Genomic DNA, 14,114 nt, shown 5'->3' with positions numbered 1-14,114 from the left:
TGCGCATAGTCATGGAGGGTTGGGATAATTGCGCTTGAGCGCGCAGGCCCCATTGTTAGGAGGGTAAGGGATTAATTAGGATTTACGCCTTGCAACGCAGCTCACTGATTAGCAGATCAAAAGCGCCCGGAATCGCCTGTGCGCGGGCTTGGGGTGCACGAGCCCATTGTTCAGCGCAGCATCCCCTTTGAGGTAGGGAGGATAAATAGAGGAGCGCAGAGGGGAAAGGGCCCCTTCTCTCCAGGCCAGCGGACTAGCAGCAGCTCCAGCCAGCGACCCGGACGTCCGTGAGACGCATCGAGGTACGTTGTTAGCGCAGGGAGCAGCGAACCTCCGCGGGCGCCAAACAGTGAGTGGGGAGGTGAAGTAGGATAATAGTCGATAAATAGGGAATAGGTGCCGGTTTAGTGGAATAGGCCAGCCTCGTCGACTCACTGACTGAACATTAGTTACCAGGTAATAAATCATTAATAGCGAAGCGTGGTCTCGCGTGATCTTGTCGTGCAGTGTGAGCGTGTGGGAACGCGTGTGGTACTGTGTGTGCGTAAGCTCGCGGCGTGCGTAATCGGCGTCCCCCAGGTGCGCGATCATAACGTAAGCGGCCAGCAGGCGGCGAGCGCTGCGCAGAGCGGCGCAAGAGTGGGTATCGCGTGTGGAGCTGTATGCGTGTGTGCGCGCACGTTCACTACGTGTATAATACAGGTGCGCGATCCTACCGTGAGTGGTCTGTATTGAGTGAGTGCCGCGCAGAGCTGTGTGTGGGTGTGCACGTACGTAATTAACCATGCCTATTACGCGGACCCGCGGGGGAGGGGAATCCTCGAGCGACGGCTCTCACCCCATGGGTGAAGAACCCAACAGCGGTTCGCCTAGTAGCGAGGGGGCGAGTAATGAGGTTAATAATGAGGTTAACCCGGCCGTTAGTGGTACAGAGGGAGGGATCTCGGGGGCCAGCGACCCCCACAAATTGGTGTCGGAAGCGGTACGGACCCCCGCGTTACTATAATAAGACTAATATTTACCGGCCGGGGGGCCCCTTCGTGGAAGGCATTCGCCCGCAATCTCTTAGGGGCCAAGGATATTAATAGATGGACGGACGCGCAGGCAGTACGTCAACTTAATATGAATCTTGATGGGCGGGCAGCCGATTTTGTAGAAGCGTTACCCGTGAGCGCACAGACACAGCTAGAGGAGCTGATGCGCCGACTCGATCAGCGTTTTGGCACGCGTGACGAGGAGGAAGCAAAATCGGCCTTAGAGGCGCGCCGTCGCCAACCTGGCGAAGATCTACGTGATTACGCCGAGGATGTGCGCGAGTTAACAAAGATCGCACGCCCGGGGTACGCAACTGATGTTATTGAGGAACTGGCCGCCGAGAAAATCCAGCGGTACCTGTCTCGCACGGCGTGGTGGCAGCCAGACATGAGCTGCCCACGTCTTCCCTTTAACACCCTTGTCGAGCGTGCACGTAAGTGTGAAAGAATTCACAGCGAACGCGCGCAGCTCCGGGGGCTGGGACGAGAGCGCGCCATTGCGAGCCTGCTCTCGGAAGACGAGGAGGAGGAACAGGAGCTCGCGAGGACGGTAAGGGGCCGGGAAAGAGAGCCTCCAGTGTCCCGCGAGACAACCCCGGGATGGGTTGCCGGTTTACAAACGGGTATAAATGATGTCTCCGGCCAGGTAACCCAGGTAGGCGACAGGGTAACCCAGGTAGGTGACAGGGTAACCCAAGTAGACAACAAGGTAACCCAAGTACGGGCACACATGACTGCGCTGGAAACAATGGTAGAGACGGTCCAGGCCGAGGTAGGAGGATTAACTGGGAGAGTGGCTCGACTAGAGGCAGAGTCGGGGCAGCGGCGTGCCGGAGGGGGGATAGGGAACGGACCGGGGGGCTCCTACGGGACGGCCCCCCGTGCGTGTTACCTGTGTGACCGGCGAGGGCATCTCGTGAGAGACTGTCCGCAGATCGCCCGCGCTAGAAACGCGCCGGGGTTAAACCCCAACGCCCCCTAGAGAGTGGACCATCTGGGGGTGCATTCGAAGCGGTCCCGATGCAAAAAGACGGTAATAATGGCGAGCGAGTGATCTCCACACAGGTTCCAACAACAACGCCCACGGAAACGGTGACTCCTGGCGACTGGCTAAGGGAGCTGGTGGCGGGGATCACGGGGGCCACGTCGCTGGTGGAAGGAGAGGTAAACGGAGTGCGTACCCGAATCCTGCTGGACACGGGGGCGGTGGCCTCGCTCGTGAGCGCAGCGCACTGCAGCGCGATCGGGGTCGACGTGCGTCACCTGCAGGCACCGGACCGCGCGCTGCACACGGCGAGCGGAGCCGGAATGGGGCTGCTGGGGAGAGCCACCCTAGAGGTCCGCATAGGCAGTCAGGTGTGCACCCAGGAGTTCTACGTGTCGAGTGCGTTGTGTCACGAGTGTATCGCAGGTACCAACCTCTTAGAACGGCTGGGACTCAACGTGCAACCCCGCCAGCGATGCGCCACCATGGAGAGCAACGGCGAGCGGATACCGTTCTTGGGACGAGAACCGACGCGCCCCCGCTTCACACCTGTGGCCGCTATCCTGGCGACGGCAGTCACCATCGGCCCGCTCACCGAGATGCTGGTGCCGGTGGCAACATCCCCCACCGACCCCGCGCTCCGACCATCAGGAGAGGTAATGCTAACTCCTCACCCGGAGTTGGCAAAACGGTATGGGATAGTGGGATCCGCCACGTTGGTAAACGCAGATGGGGACCGATTGTTTATGCGGATGTTTAACCCCCACAATACCCCAGCGACACTGCGACGGCGCACCCCGGTAGCCACCGTACACCCCCTGCACGCACGCCACTCTAACGACTCGGTGTTCGCACTCTGGGCCGAAGACCCCGGTCGTCCTGAGGGTGACCAGGACCTGGCCTGGCGAGTCGGCCCGACTCCCCGAGCCGAGGTCGTTCCCCTGCTCGACGCGTTACATGTACCATGGGCGGATTTACCTAAGAGAGAGGGCGATCAGCTGCGCGAGTTACTGCGGGAGTATGCCGACGTATTCAGTGAACACGACTCGGACGTGGGTCGGACCGATCTTGTTAAGCACCAAATTGACACCGGTGCAGCCCGACCCATCAAACTCCCTGCGTACCGAGTGGGCGCACCCGAACGCGCCCAAATCAAAGAGGCAGTTGGGGACATGCTTCGCGATAACATAATTCAGCCCTCGGCGAGCCCCTGGTCAGCCCCAGTGGTACTAGTAACGAAAAAGGATGGGTCAACCCGGTTCTGCGTCGATTACCGTAAACTAAATGCAGTCACGCTCGGCGATGCCTTCCCCATACCCCGCATCGACGACACCTTCGACAGCCTCGCCGGAGCGCGATATTTTTCCACCCTCGATCTCGCGTCCGGGTACTGGCAGGTGGAAATGGCGGAGGAGGATTGGCCGAAAACCGCATTCACCACCCCGATGGGGCTATTCGAGTTTCGAGTACTCCCGTTCGGACTCACCAATGCGCCTGCGACGTTCCAGCGGCTGATGGAGTTGGTGATGCGGGGCTTGCAATGGGAACAGTGCCTGATTTACTTGGACGATGTGATCGTGTTCAGTAGATCTTTGTCTGAGCATTGGTCCAGGCTTCGAGAGGTGTTCCAGCGACTGCGAGCGGCTCATCTCAAGCTCAAGCCACGTAAGTGTTACATCGCACAACGCGAGGTGGGGTACCTCGGGCATCGCGTCAGCGAGGCAGGCGTGCACACCGATCTGGAGAAGGTACGCGCCGTAGTCGAGTGGCCACGGCCAAGGAATCTGACGGAGATCAGATCATTTTTGGGGCTCGCCACCTATTATCGTCGATTTGTAAAGGGATTCAGCGAGATTGCACGCCCTCTCACCCAACTCACCTCCCCTAAGCACCCCTACCAGTGGACGGGGGCCTGCCAGACGGCCTTCACCACTCTCAAAGATCACCTCACCCACGCCCCCACCCTCGCTTTCCCCGATTTTACCACCGATTTTATTTTGGACACCGACGCCAGCAGCAGCGGGCTAGGCGCGGTGTTGTCACAGGTACAGGATGGGACGGAACGAGTCATCGCGTACGCCAGCCGGACCTTGAGTGGGGCCGAGCTGAACTATTGCGTGACCCGCCAAGAGTTGTACGCCGTGATTTTCGCATGCAAACAGTTCCGGCCGTATTTGTACGGCAGGAGATGTCGCGTACGCACTGACCATTATGCTCTGCAGTTTCTTCTTACATTCAAGGAGCCGCGGGGGCAGATGGCCCGTTGGTTGGCGCAGTTGCAGGAGTACAACCTGCAAATCGAGTATCGGGCTGGCCGGTCGCATGCAAACGCGGACGCCTTGTCGAGGCGACCCACGGTGTACGCCGAGACGAGGGCGGAGGAAGCCTGCCCGTGTTTCACGGGGGGACGCTGCCGGCAGGCAACGGACCCCCGAGAGGCCGCGGCCACTGACCCCCCCCCAGCGAGAGAGAGCGCAGTGTGCGCCACAGAAACCCTCACAGGTGGCACTGAGGATCCCGTCGACCGCCCGGCAAGCGCGGGACCCGCGGCTCGGGACCCGATCGGACGGATCCAGGAGGACGTCGGCTGCGCCTTCCCGGGCCTAAACGACGAGCAGCTGAGACAGACCCAGCAGCGAGATCCGGATCTGGCGGCGGTGGAGGCGGCACTGCGGGAGGAAAAGAGCGCCCTACCAGGACCCTGGAGCGGTTTGTATGCCCGGTTGTGTGTGCAGAACGGAGTGGTACGGGAGTTAACCGAGGCCGGCCAGCCGGGGTGCATCTGTGTTCCTGCCCAGGTGCGACCCCAGCTGCTACGGCTGGTGCATGACCACCCGCTCGGGGGCCATGACGGGGAACGACGTACTCGAGAGACCCTGCGTCGCCAGTATCTCTGGCCCAAATTGGCACAAGACGTGGCGGCCTGGGTACAGGGCTGCCGCGCCTGTCAGCAGTGCGGGCCGAAACCGGCACGATACCAGGTACACCTAAGGCCGTTCCGCGTCAGCCGCACGAATCAGCTGGTCGGGATCGACCTACAGGGGCCATTCCCGCGATCCCATCGAGGCAACCGATATATCCTAGTCGCAGTAGAGTATTTCACCCGCTACCCCGTGGCAGTGGCCATCCCTGATAAAATGGCCTTGGTGGTGGCCCGGGCATTTGTGGAACACTACGTACTTAAGCACGGGATCCCAGAACGAGTCCTCACCGACCAGGGTAGCGAGTTCGAGGCCGAGTTGTTCCAGGCACTGTGCCGAGAGTTCGGAATCCAGAAGGACCGAACCACAGCGTACCACCCCCAGGCGAACGGTATGGTGGAGCGCATGAATCAGACCTTAGCGGGGAAACTCAAACGTATGGCGGCCGCAAATCAACGGGATTGGGATGAACACCTCCCCTACGCCCTTTTCGCCTACGCCACCACCGTACACACGTCGACGGGACAAACCCCGTTTTTAATGATGTTCGGCCGTGAGTCTCGTTTACCCGCAGATCTGCTATTCGGCGTCCCTTCCCCCCAGCCGGAGGAGGGAAGCCACCCCGTGGAACACCTGTTGGAGACCCTACGAGAAGCCCGAGGCCGAGCATACCCGCAAGGGGAAGCCGCGCATCGGCGGCAGGAACAGGGCACCCGACCCCGCATGGAACCCCCCTTATTCCTGACAGGCGCTAAGGTGTGGCTACACACCCCTCGCGTCGGGGCCGGGCAGGTGGGGAAACTGACGACCTACTGGCGGGGACCCTGGACCGTGGTGCGACAGATCTCCCCCTGGACGGTACTAATTGATGGCGGGGAGAGGGGTCGAGAGACGGTGGTCAATGTCCGCCGCTTAAAACCATGGAAAGCGGCCCCGGCGAGAGAGAACCCCGTCACCCGAAGGCCCCGAAATCCCGGAGTACCCGCACCCCTCGTGTTGGGGGGCCTCGCACACTACATGGGCCCCGCCGGGCCCCCGAGACGCCCCGATCCAGTCCGGAGACGGCGCGAACGACGGCCGCTAAACCCTTCCGCTGCTGAGTTTGTGCCCCAGCCCACAGGTGCCGGAGGACGGGGAGAGCTGCTGGAGTGGAGGAGGAGACCGCCGCAGGAGCTACAGAGGACGGAACCACCCGCCCCGAGGCCAGCCACCAGGTCCGGACGGATCCCCCGGACCCCGCAACGTTTCCTCGTGGGCGCGGCCCAAGCGAGGTGCTCCAGTCAACCCGGGACGGGGACTGGCACCTCGGGGGGCTATGTGATGCCGCCGCCGCGAAGCCGTTCGGCAGGCACCAAATCCCCGACCTCGCCACCACCAAGCAACGGAGCCGACCCCGCGTCCCCCTCACCTCACCTCACATGAACACACCCGCACTCATTCCCCCCCCCCCCCCATAGAGCTCCGAGGGGAGGTCGCCTGGCCGACCGGTTTTTATCCGAGAGACCCTTATTGGGATTAATTCTCACGGTTTCCGGCAAACAGGGAATTGGATGATCTCCCCCGTGCTACGTGGCACTGCGGCGCTGCGGCCGGCCTTAATATGGTGTGGTCGCGGCGTGGGGCATTCGACCACCGCGGTTGAGGCGCATTTCCCCCCACACACACCCCCACGAGTCGACGGGGCAAGCAGGGGAGGCACGGGACAGCATGAATAGCGGGATCACAGGGGCTGTTGCGCATAGTCATGGAGGGTTGGGATAATTGCGCTTGAGCGCGCAGGCCCCATTGTTAGGGAGGGTAAGGGATTAATTAGGATTTACGCCTTGCAATGCAGCTCACTGATTAGCAGATCAAAAGCGCCCGGAATCGCCGTGCGCGGGCTTGGGGTGCACGAGCCCATTGTTCAGCGCAGCATCCCCTTTGAGGTAGGGAGGATAAATAGAGGAGCGCAGAGGGGAAAGGGCCCCCTTCTCTCCAGGCCAGCGGACTAGCAGCAGCTCCAGCCAGCGACCCGGACGTCCGTGAGACGCATCGAGGTACGTTGTTAGCGCAGGGAGCAGCGAACCTCCGCGGGCGCCAAACAGTGAGTGGGGAGGTGAAGTAGGATAATAGTCGATAAATAGGGAATAGGTGCCGGTTTAGTGGAATAGGCCAGCCTCGTCGACTCACTGACTGAACATTAGTTACCAGGTAATAAATCATTAATAGCGAAGCGTGGTCTCGCGTGATCTTGTCGTGCAGTGTGAGCGTGTGGGAACGCGTGTGGTACTGTGTGTGCGTAAGCTCGCGGCGTGCGTAATCGGCGTCCCCCAGGTGCGCGATCATAACGTAAGCGGCCAGCAGGCGGCGAGCGCTGCGCAGAGCGGCGCAAGAGTGGGTATCGCGTGTGGAGCTGTATGCGTGTGTGCGCGCACGTTCACTACGTGTATAATACAGGTGCGCGATCCTAACGTGAGTGGTCTGTATTGAGTGAGTGCCGCGCAGAGCTGTGTGTGGGTGTGCACGTACGTAATTAACCATGCCTATTACGCGGACCCGCGGGGGAGGGGAATCCTCGAGCGACGGCTCTCACCCCATGGGTGAAGAACCCAACAGCGGTTCGCCTAGTAGCGAGGGGGCGAGTAATGAGGTTAATAATGAGGTTAACCCGGCCGTTAGTGGTAAAGAGGGAGGGATCTCGGGGGCCAGCGACCCCCACAAGTGTAGTGCATAGTAGTGTATAGTGTAGTGTATAATGGTGTAGTGTATACGTGTAGTGTATAGCGTAGTCACCGTAGTGGATAATAGTGGAGTGGAGTGTAGTATATAGTAGTGTATAACAATGTAGTGTATAGCGTAGTGTATAATAGTTTCGTGTATATTAGTGTATAGCATAGTGTATAGTAGTGTATAGTGTAGTGTACAGTGCATAGTGCAGTGCATCATCATCACGATCCATGGGCAGATAGCCCGTAGTTCGTTTCCTCATTGTTTCCATTTTCCTCTCTGTTTTGTAGTGACAATATGGATCAAGTAGTGGCCACATCTTTCTGGCACCGATCTCTTCTTACGATGTCGCCGTGAAGCCATTCTCTGTTAGAGGTCTTCCTCTTTTTCCAGCTTCCTTCCATTTTGCCGAACAAACAGAAACAACCACAACAACGACAAAAAACACACTTTTAATTATCAGGTCAAATTAACACCGAGAAGATGAAGACGATGATGATGGTGGTGATGTTATTTTTTCTTCCTACTCCACCTGCTCACCCCGTAATGCCTCTCTGACGAGTCACGCGACTCATTTGCAGGAGGGCCCTACCAGGACCTCGCAGTGGAGGGGGCGATGATTGCTGCTGCAGATCCCAATTGGTGCCACGGTAGCTATGAGATGTTGACTACCTCGCCTGGTATGCAGGAGGTAGTGGTTTCGATCCCGATCCTGACGCCTGCTGCTGTATATTTAGAGTTTGCGTCTCTCTCTCCCCATGATCGCCTGGATTTTTCTCCGGGTCCTCCGGTTTTTCTTTGCCGCATTTCAGGCAAACATTAGACCCTTAACAACCGGCACGCAATGCCACCCTACTCCAGCAAATTATGTCATAGGATCTCTAACAGCCCACTGTGAGTGCAACAGATGGTGACGTCATTTTTGTGTTAATACCACACGGACACCTGTAATGCACTGGCACCTGTAGGGCACTGGCACCGGAAGGCACGGCCATTAGTTGTCAGTAAATCATGCATTGCAAAAAAGGTCAAGTAAACTCAACTATGAAATAAAAAGGTTTTTACAGTTCGTGGTATGTGCGTGTGGAATATTTTCAGTGTCTAAAAACGGCTCGGCACAATGATATTCAAACTGGCATTTTACAGATTCCGATTGATGGTATGTATGAGATAACTTAGCTCGTGTGTAGGAGCTAGGTAGATTGTTGCATATATAGCAGGACCATGAGAGATGACCTTCATACATCAGTGGAATGATTATGGCTGGTATGTTAAATTTGTGGCGTGCACAGATTAAGATCATGTGCTCCCTTTTGTCTGAACATGTTTGGTGTGAAGCTGTTAAGACAAACTCACAATTAAACTACATTTTCCTTTGTATTTACAAAGCATCCATATGCATATCTGTCTCATTGCAATCGAGTAGTTTTAGAAGGTGGCTGACAATTAACGAAAGTAGCTGCCACTTGTACAAGAGGCTGGCGGCACAAGGGACCGGGACGGGTACTTGGAGGTCACGGCTCTGCAACTCAGGGATTTTGTCCCAGAAGATGTCTCACTCACCAAGTATCTCTGACTTCCCTGCGTCACCCCTGCCCAGGGTGTTTGCCCCAGGTTATGATTAACTGTCCAGGTGCCGCCAAGTCTCCAACACCATCCCCCCTCATTTTTGAAAGCCTCGGATTTCATATTAGCACCAAGGAGAAACCTTCAACAGTACAGCTGGTTGGAAGCGTGAATCGATTGCAATTAAGTGAAGTGTAGAACCGATAAAAATATTCGCATGCGTCATAAATTGTGACGCAAAACTCCCTGGCGCAATGAATAACATTGCACAACATGGCTCAACCATCGTGACAATTGAAAAATAAGTATAACCCGTAAAAACAAAGTTTTTCACTATAAATCCTTTATATGCGTGGCGGCTAGAGTCCTCTCGTCCTCTGGCTTGAGATGGCTGCCACCTATGGGTCAGATGATTGTCTGCCAGTATTAAGCAATTGGTAATTAAATATTAAATTTGTTTTCCCTAAACAGTGTAAAATTTTGGAAAAAAAGTTTCACGAACATTAATTGTCTCGCACAACGAGTCTGTGTGCAAAATGTCAGCTCGATTGGATCACGGGAAGTGGGTTAAAAAACGACAGAAAGATTTGCACGGTCGTAAGCAAGCAAGCACGCAAGCAAGCAAGCGAACTTAATATAAAGGATTTAATGACCGAATGCGACGAATTTCAAGCGCTTCTGTGTGGGGAAACAAATCGCCATTAGCTATTGTTGCCAAGAGTTCGCGTGCGTGCTCGAGTCCATGGGTCCCTGGACGTTGAGTTGCTTTTTGGTGAGCTGGCGTAGGAGAAGTCCCTGCTGAGCCTGCAGACCCAGGTACGGTGAGTAGAGCAGCCGGCATTAGCGGGTCGGCGTGCGACACCTAAGGCACCCGCATGTCATGGGATGGTGGTGGTGTGGGTACTGGTGTTTTATAGGGTGCAGGTAGTGGTGATGGAGTGGACGGAATATCAACAGCGCATTGCTTAAGGCGTGATGGGTGGACGTGCCACTTACGACGTCCCCACTGAATGAAAGCACATTGCAGGCATAGTGCCAGGACTTATGCAGCTTTGGTGAAGAATGTAGAGGGACCTGGGGGCATTTAAGCCATGTTGTGTCCCCGTGGTGAAAAGTCGGCACATTCATTGAATTCTGGATCGAATTTTTGTCCTTTCTGTCGCCATTAATGCACGTATAAAGAATCCGCATTGGTGTCCTATAAAAAAAAGTATTGAGGGAATTGACTGGGAGAGAAAATGGATCCGAAATCCTCACTCTCCCATATTGGAAATGAGAAACCGTCACAGTATTCAACTCCAACCAAGATACATATATTCCCCCTGGAAGTCTGTGGAAACGGCCCAAAGATGTCAAGAGCAACCATTCATTCATGCAGGATAGGGAAATGGATTGTAGCGGAACTTGTAGTTTTTTGCGGCGGTAGATTCTGGCAGTCATGATACGCATAATGTGAATGCTTTTGCATAGTTGCCAGGATCTTTTTATATCGTGTCCCCCATCGACGTGGTCGAAAAGATTTTGTCGGACAAGAGAAGGCACAACTATCCGGGTTAGCTGTAATTGCGTGTCCCAAACACATGAACAGTTTGTCCTGCACAAACTAGTGGGAGGCCTTTCCCGGTGCTGTCGGCTGGCCTAATGTAGTGGGGGGCTGTTTTGTCCAAGATCTGAGGGAGGTGTCCTGGACTTGCAGGAGGATCATTCGGCCCTGGAAGATCCTAGATCGTGTTCATTATCAGACGGGTGTTCACCCAGCACCATTGTCTGTGCTCGTGCAATAGTCAACCGTCTCTATAATGAAGGGGCTTGCATATCGGTGCACCTCGATGGCATGCACGTAGATTTGCGAGGGGCAAGCGAGATAGAGCATCGGCATTTGAATGCTTGAGCCCCTTTCGGTGTACGACATCGTACGTGAATTCCTGTTGTTTTTCGACCCCATGTAGCTAATTGGCCCAAAGGCTGGTGGATTTTAAGGGTATATTGCAGGGTGGCATAATCTGTCAAGTATAATTTTCGGAAATACAAATAAGGCCTAATTTGTTAAATGAAATGCACCACGCCTCGTAGTTCTTTATGTGTAATGCAGTAATGTGATTCTGGCACTGACAAGACCCTGCTCCTGTATGCGATGATCATCTCGCAACCCCCTGTATTTGCGAGAGGACTGCACCAACCCCGACGTCATTGGCATCTGCATTTAAGATTAATGACTGGGAGAAATCTGGGTATGTAAGTGGCAGAGCCTCTACCAGACGTGAGTGCAATTTGGTAAAGAGTTCTTGTTGTTCCGGGCCCCATCTGAATCTCTGATGTTTTGCCAGCAATGGCATTCCAGTGGTTTAGAAATGTACGTAAGTTGAGGTACAAAACGGCGGTAATAAGAGACAAAGCCTACAACCTACTTACATCATGAGGCCTCCTTTGCCAGTACCAAAATATACTAATAGGGGTTTTCCCCTTTTTTCTGGTAACAAAACTGACACCTTTTGCAAGGAATCATGTTTACATTAACCACAATACTTGCAGTCAAATGCAAACAAAAAACAATACTCTGATCATTTAAAGCCTAGTCTCATATGGTGTGCGATCAGACTAGGCTCTAAGAAAAGCTCTCTCTGGTGTGGACCAATCAGTTTCAAGGACAATGCATAATTTATCAGAGTATTGTTTTTTGTTTGCATTTGACTGCAAGTATTGTGGTTAATGTAAACATGATTCCTTGCAAAAGGTGTCAGTTTTGTTGCCAGAAAAAATGGGAAAGCCACTATTAGTAAACCTACTTACATCTTTGCCTGATGTGGGTGTTGGTCAATTTCATACACATTCTGTCTTGGAGGGATTCGTGGCAACTCTGTCGGCACATACAATGTGGCCGAGGTGTCTGCAGTGCGCCTCCTGGCCAGGACCGTCATAGACAGAGCCGTGGTGAACTTGGTGGAGAGCTGCGCAACTCTCCCCGCCGGGTGGTGAGCCTCTCCAGAGACCCCTGGGGTGACGTGTCGGGCAGACAGGCCCCTTCCCGTCAGCTGTCTCACGAAAATCGTCGTCGTTTCGGAAAAACTGGTCGACCTCTCGTCGATGCGGGGCCGTCTTCCTCTGCCCCAGCCGTGTCGGCCTCCGGGGCCTCAGAGTCATAGTGGGCATCCTCTTGGGCGCCTGGGGAGAGGTCAGCTGGTGGGCAGGCGCCACTGAGTCTCCAATATATGTATGTTGAACTTATTTCGCACCGTACATCGTCAACCGTGATAATGGAAGGTGCAGCAGGTGTCTTTGTTTTTGTTGTCTTTGTATATGGGTTAACGAAATTATACAGTAAAGGGAGGTCCAGATATATTGTGACTCGCTTTTAATCCTCAAAAACGTATCTTTTTTACGTTTATTGACGACAAAAATGAAGATTCAAAGGAAAACAATGTTAGGGGTCAATGTATTGGGGGTCACAATATATCTGGAGCACCCTGCACAATGGTTGGGAATATTTGCTCCATCGAAATGTTTAGCATACTTACCAACATGCAACAAACTTGAAATGTGGCATGTGGGTAGCTTCCAGACTATACACAATGCTAAAAGTATAAAAATATACTTTTGTATTTGGGTGGGGGGGGGTTTGGGAAGCAGGCGCAATAATGGATATATTTTGCACGGCAAGTAAGCAGTGACGTGACATCTGTGACGTCACCCGCATGCGGCAGCGTTACGCAGTGTGCCTGCTGACTTCACCCCCCCCCCACCCTCCGCGTAGGTCGTGTATTAATCCAAGAATCCAAGTCTCAGGCGAAGCCGGGTAATAAAGCGAGTTTGCCTATATAAGCTGGTATCTATGGTAATCACCCATCCAAGTGTAGTGTATGTCAACTGAGGTGCACACACACTGTTGTAGGAGGCAACGCGTTTATTAAACAATTCATTGTACACCGGGTTATGTTGCTAAGTGTGGCTAACTTGTCCTAGGCTGCTCACTATGTGCCTGTGTGTTAGCTCGCTCGATCCCCGAACGAGCCCCGAATGCTCCTCGTGCTCCCCCTTTATCTCTTGGCCCCGCCCCTTGTTGTATCAAGGACGGCGCCCCGCGCTTCTGGCCACGTGTCCTTAACTCCTCCATTCGAGACACCGCTTCAGGTCACGTGCCCTTGCCTCCTCTATTCGAGGCCAACTTTCGGTCACGTGTCCCTAGCTTGTCCAATCGAGGCACCGCTTTCGGCCACGTGTCTTTAACTCTGTCCAATCGGGGCGCTCGGTGCCCCTCCAGCACTGTGTCTGGCGCGACCCACAGAGACATTGGACGGCGTCCCTCCACAAGGGTCATGCAGGCTCCACCTTGCTTAGCATCCGAGATCTGGCGACATTAGAGGAGGCATTACTGGCGATTTAGTCCAAAGCGATACATTAATTGTTATATTTCTGCTCTAAGAGGGATTGTGATCGACTGCCCCCACACATCCACTACTCCACACATGTCGAGTCTCAAGAATTGACCATGAGACTCACAGTTTTTCACAATTTTGAGTGTCTCATGGCCATGCAATGGATTGAGGGTTTCTTTATCGATTACCTGAAAATAATTCACTCAGACCTTTTTATCACAGTGCTGCTGCTGATGATTCACAGCTACAAAAGTGTTCTACACTCACAGCCTTTCTATAAGAACAGCAAAAGACTGACAACTATCAAACGTTAGTTATTACTATTTCATTTACGACTGCTTTGTGCTTTACCTGGCCGCAATGTCATAGGTCCTTTACCCACACGATGCAGTACGATACGTCTTGTTGACAATCGTTCAAACCGGTTTGATATGTTTAACATGTTGCTTCACAGCTCATGTGCCAAGGTCAAAAACAAACCACTGCATGTTAATCCAGACTTCCTCATTCCACACACCACACTAAAAAC

This window comes from Lethenteron reissneri, chromosome 69, assembly GCF_015708825.2.
Source record: "Lethenteron reissneri isolate LAM-NWPU_2019-01 chromosome 69, ASM1570882v1, whole genome shotgun sequence".
Taxonomy (NCBI): Eukaryota; Metazoa; Chordata; class Hyperoartia; order Petromyzontiformes; family Petromyzontidae; genus Lethenteron; species Lethenteron reissneri.
The sequence above is the reverse complement of the archived record's forward strand: the minus strand, read 5'-3'. Positions refer to the sequence as shown.